This window comes from Berghia stephanieae, chromosome 5 (genome assembly GCF_034508935.2).
Source record: "Berghia stephanieae isolate SIO BIC M18660-M18661 chromosome 5, UCSD_Bste_1.3, whole genome shotgun sequence".
Classification (NCBI taxonomy): Eukaryota; Metazoa; Mollusca; class Gastropoda; order Nudibranchia; family Aeolidiidae; genus Berghia; species Berghia stephanieae.
In genome coordinates this window covers 59789334-59795406 of record NC_088364.1, presented here as the reverse complement: position 1 = coordinate 59795406, position 6073 = coordinate 59789334, and positions in this window count along the sequence as shown.

The following is a 6073-nucleotide window of genomic DNA, read 5'->3' as shown; positions in this document are numbered from 1 at the left end:
ATTAGCTTGTATTGTACTCTAACATGTGAGTGTATCCTTCACAGCGAGATCCTTTGCATGTGTTGGATGGGACTTTTAGGTCATGTCAACATTTGTACATCACTGGATTGCAAGGTGGAATTCTTGGTCCCTATTTACTGCACTCCCTTTTGTCTTCTTATTTCTTCTGTGCTTTTATCTATGGAATGCACTGGCATCATGTCCCAGGATTATGATTATTTTGCTGGGTGAAGTTCCTGACCTCCCATAGGGGGCAGGGAGGCACTTACTGTGTCTTCTATCCCCCTACATCTGTTTTCCAACTTGCTTTCTGTCTTTGTCTTGGAATGAGATTTCTTGGTTTTGTGTATTATGTGTTGTTTACATATATATGATTGGTAAACACTTGAGTGTATCCCTCTTGGTGGGGAGCTGTGCTTGTGTCTGGATGAGACTTTTAGGTGATCTCAAACTAAGTACACTGATAGTTTGCTTTTGAAATCTTCATCTGTTTCCTATTTGAACCAATTCCCTTATCTTGCTTTTTCTTGGCTACTTTAATTGTAATTCTAGAACTTATTACTATCCCATTTTCTTCCTTTTTACTGGTGGTAATATGACCTTAATGTGTTGCAAGCACCGTAAAACCCTTAAAAACAAAACATGTTTATATTGACTAATTGAAACCAAGGAATCGACAAATTGAGTGTATGGCTCTGATTCTAAATTATAGGTTATTATAATAGTCCAAGCATCCTGCCATTTTGTGTCTTGACAAAAGCGCAGTGTAGGGTGTCCAATTTTAGCTCTTTATAAAGGTGGCCACTATGTAATAGTGTTGCAAGTGCCATTAAACCCCCCCCAAAAATCAGAGACAAATGATGAAAAGTGGATACTAAGCTGCTAGAACCTATGACCTGTAACTAAAAAGTATTGTATAAAAAGGAATTTAACAGTTTCAAAAAAGAACAAAATACCAAACACTGAACATCCCAGCTTCAAAACCCTTCTTCAGTCGAAGACAAAAACAGTTTAATTATTAACTCACTCAACCCTAACACTAACACCGACTATATCCGTAGTATACCCGGGATTACTTTTACTCCATGCGTATTTATTACAATTTTTCTGAGACAAATTATAGGCGTTGTATGAAAGCTAATTTTTTTTTAGTTTTTATATGTTAATGGTAGTTGAATAAAACTATCTATATACATGCTCATTTTTAATACTTTTTTTTTCCAGTTTTGAAAAGTAGCAAAACTCTCCAGGATTGAGTGAGTTAATAGTTCACACTCAATTTAATGTGATGTTTAGAGCCGAAAATATTCCGTGTGTAGTTTTTGAAGCTGTCGTAATCATTTCTATTGATAATGAATTTTTTGTTGTTGTTCGATGAGTATTTAAGATAAGCTGTAATCAATGAGACACTTAACCATGATATTACATAATATACGAATTGTTTTAATTTATCTCCACAATATCCATTTGGAAATTTCCTTTTTTATCTTAAAGACAAGCAAATTTATACATTCAAAATGTAAAATATAGTCATGTTATTTTTTATGTACATATAATATTTTACCAATAATTTAAAATGAGTTATACTGTCATGCTCTGGAAAAACACATATTTAGAAATTTGGTCAGAAAACTCGTCCTTCAAATATTGATCGATTTAAATGACCCTCGTCTTAGCAAAAACTTTCAAACCTGGGATTTCATCGATATTTGAAGGATGAGTTTTCTGGCCAAATTTCTAAATATGTGTTTTTCCATAACACGGTAGTATAGCTCATTTTATTGATTAAAGATTTATTCAATCTTGGCCTTCTCAAACTACCCACTTGTTGTAATGTTTGTTCCAAGGGGAAGGGGGCTTAGAGAAAGTATTTTGCGCAAGATTAGAGTCTGGTCAAAAGAATAGCAAGCAATTGCTATTGTCCGTTTGATGCTATAGAAACTGGGATAAGCTCTCTGGGTGGGGTTCCCAACCTCCCATAGTGGGCAAGGAGGTACTTGCTGTGCCTTCTTACCTCCTGTATCTGTTTTCCAATTGCTTTCTGTCTTTATCATGGAATGGGATTACTAAGTTTTTTCCTGACTCTGGCCGGAGTCTTTGGCTGTGAGGGAAACAGTTGAATGTATAGTTATAGCTTTGGGAGATGCTATTCTTTTCCTTGTAAATCATCTCTGTTATTTTTTTTTATTTTTAACATATGATTTGTTAACATTTGAGTCTATTCCTCTTAGTGGGGACCTGTGCTTTTGTCTGGGTGAAACATTTAGGTAATCTCAAACTAAGTACACTTATAGTGTGCTCTTGGAATCTACATCTGTTCCCTATTTGAACCATTTCCCCTTTTTCTTACTTTTTCCTCAAGTCCTTTTATTGGTACATCTAGAATATTTTTACCATACCATTATCATCCTTTTTACTGACGCAGATATGACCTAAATGTGTTGCAAGCGCCATAAAACTCTTAAAAACAAACATGGGATAAGCTCCTATTGGACCTATTGGCTCTGAAGGGCTACTTTTCTACCTGTGCACTTTGTTCTTATTTTGTAAGTACTTGAAAGTACTTTGCACTAGACTAGCGTTCAGTCAAAAGGATAGCAAGCAATTGCTATAGTCCATTTGATGCTATAGAGAATGGAATAAGCTCCTGCTCCATGGGGCCTACTTTTCTACCTATTCAGTATTTGTATGTTCTTATTTTGCCACTCTGGGTGGAGATCCTGACCTCCCATAGCGGGCAGGGAGGTACTTACTGTGTCTTCTATCCCCTTATTTCTGTTTTCCAACATGCTTTCTGTCTTTGTCTTGGCATGAGCAGAGCTGCCAACCTACTGCAAAAAATATGGAATTGTACGCATTTTCGGCGATTGTACGCTTGTACGCATTTTCCCCAAGATTGTACCCATTTTCAGTGTACAGAGTCACTTCAGTTTTCTTTAGTTGTAATTCATATTATTACTAGCCTTTTGAGGAGAAACCTTGGTGACCATATATTTTTTGACCAATTATGATCTTCATGCTGGGAGGTAGAATTCTGAAAGGATTGGATTATAGTCTTTGGAAAATCATTGTTGCTGCAATTGAGCTTGTGCGGTGTGTCTTTATGTAAGTATACCTTCCTCTTACTTTCACAATATAGTTAGTTTCCGTCGATTTCAGGATTGTACCCATTTTTATTAAATCTCCCCCATTTTGAGGTCCCATTGTACACATTCTCATCAGATGGGATTGGCAGCTCTGCATGAGATTACTTGGTTTTGTCCTGGCCCTGGCCGGAGTCCTAGGTGGGAGGGAAACAGTCAAATGCATAGTTTTTGTTTTGAGAAATGATATTTTTTTCCTTGTAAATCATCTCTCTGTTATGTGTTATTTTGTTTGTTATTTTTAATGTATTATGCAAGCATTTGAGTGTATTCTTTGTTGGATTTTGTGCTTGTGTCTGGATGAGACTTATAGGTGATCTCAAACTAGGTGCATTGGTGGTATGCTCTTGGAATCTACATCTGATCCCTATTTGTTCCCAGTTCCCCTATGTCTTACTTTTTCTTGGGTGCTTTAATTGTAATTCTAGAACTTTTTACTATCCCATTTTCTTCCTTTTTACTGGCACTGATATAACCTAAATGTGTTGCAAGCGCCGTAAAACCGTTAAAAACCGAAAAACAAAATTAACTGCTTTGAACACATAAAGTGGAAACTGCATTATTTTTAAGCTGTCATTTGAGTGTATCCTGCTTATCAGATCTTGTGTCCTATTTTATCTGTGTGGAATTTCGAAACAGTCTCAACCAAGCACATTTATAAATTACTCTCGGGATCTACTTGTTTCTTACATAAATTAGTCCCCTTACATTATTATATTTGTTCTTGTGTGCTTTTATCTGCAAAACTAAAATTTTAAACTTTGTTTGAATGTTCTTATCTTCTATGACACAATAGTGTTACACTTGTTAACATGACAAACACACAAAGTACTTGTTAACAGGGACAAACACACAACGCACTTGTTAACATGACAAACACACAATGCACTTGTTAACATGACAAACACACTTGTTACATGACAAACACACAATGCACTTGTTAACACGATCTAAAGTCTTTCGAATACCATATTCCTGACCAGTCTTTTTTTAAAGGCAAAAAAATGACCTAAAAGTTGTTGCAAGTACTGTAAAGTGTAAACCCCCTGAAAATAGTAAATGTTTGTAAGTATAGATATGTATTTTACTTGTAATTATATCTATAAATATAATTTGCTCACATAAGTATTAGGTGAATGCGGTTATCACAGATTCTGTCCCTTAGTTGTAACCAACACAGTGAATACTTATAAGAGGACTGCACACGTGTAAACACTTTTTTAGGGTCGATGATTTCTATGAGTGAACAAAACTCACAAAATTTCACAAATCATTTTAAAAGCAAGCCTTAACATCGAGATACCAGTCCTGTGTGGAGAGGTCATTGTAATATTCTTGTCCACAAACTAAGGGATGGAATTTGGTTAATAATGCATTCGCTCAATATCCTATATCTTTTATACACTGTATACTTTGAACATGCTGTTAAAACATGATATTATGGTCATGCTGAAAGTTTGTCACTATATTCTCGTCATCATCTTTTATTTTTTTAGATTGTCACTTAAATGACCGATAAGTGAAGCAAGAACTAAATTGTGGGGGTCCCGATAGCTTAGTTGTTAGAGCACTTGCTACACACGCAAAGGGTCTGAGGTCGATCCCAGGTGCAGTAGAGATTTTTTTTCTGACCCCCCTGTTCACCCAGCAGTGAAGGGGTAGCCGAGTCTTTTGGAGTTGGCAGAAAGTTTTTTGTGATAGACTAGCATCCTGCCCAAAGGATAGCAAGCAATTGCTATTGTCCGCATCACACTATAGAAACCGGGATAACTCCGGCTTCATGGGCCTTATGGCTCTGAAGGAATACTTTTGTTTTTTATCAGAGTGAAAACTTAGAGAAAAGGCACTGGTGTAAGTAAGATAAAAATATGAAAAAGTGTGTATGAAACAGTATGAGACAAAGCAGAGATTGAAATACAATTTTAAAAACTCACCTCGAGGCAGGCTGGATTCCAGCACGTTTTTGGGAGTAGCCGAAAACTGCTCGAATCCGAGCAGTATGAGACAATGCAGAGATTAAAATACAATTTAAAAAATCACCTCAAAATCACCTCAAGGCAGGCTGGATTCCAGCACGCTTTTGGGAGTAGCCGAAATTTGCTCGAATCCGAGCAGTATGAGACAATGCAGAGATTAAAATACAATTTAAAAAATCACCTCAAAATCACCTCAAGGCAGGCTGGATTCCAGCACGCTTTTGGGAGTAGCCGAAAACTGCTCGAATCCGAGCCTGCCGAAACAGTCAAATGCATAGTTATTGTTTTGGGTGATGATATTTTTTTCCTTGTAAATCATCTCTCTGTTATGTATTATTATGCTTGTTATTTTGAATGTATAATGTAAGCATTTGAGTGTATTCCTCTTATTGGGATCTTGTGCTGGTGTATGGGTGAGACATTTAGGTGATCTCAAACTAAGTACGCTGATAGTGTGCTCTTGGAATCTACATCTGTTGCCTATTTGAACCACCCTCCTTTGTCTTACTTTTTTTCCTCAAGTCCTTTTTTATTGTACATCTAGAATCTTTTCACTATCCAATTTTCTTCCTTTTTACTGGCGCTGATATGACGCAATGTGTTGCAAACGCTGAAAAACCATTAAAAGCAAGCAAGCAAAGCAAAGGTCAAGGTACTTGTCATGGTCTCAAGTGAGTAAAGAGCTACTCGACTATGCATAAAGATCTATGTAGAATGAGGCCCCAGAATTTACTAGTTACTATAAATGAAAAACAATTAACGATTTGTTTACAATGAAATAAAAATAATGATGAAATTTAATTAAAAGAGATAAACAGTGATCGTGGCAGTTACAAATAGAGATATGAATATTTTACGTAACTTATGATAATATGTCAGGTTCATAAGTTTACTTTTCCAGGAATATGTCAGGTTCATAAGTTTACTTTTCCAGGCAGTTGATGGGCTTGGATG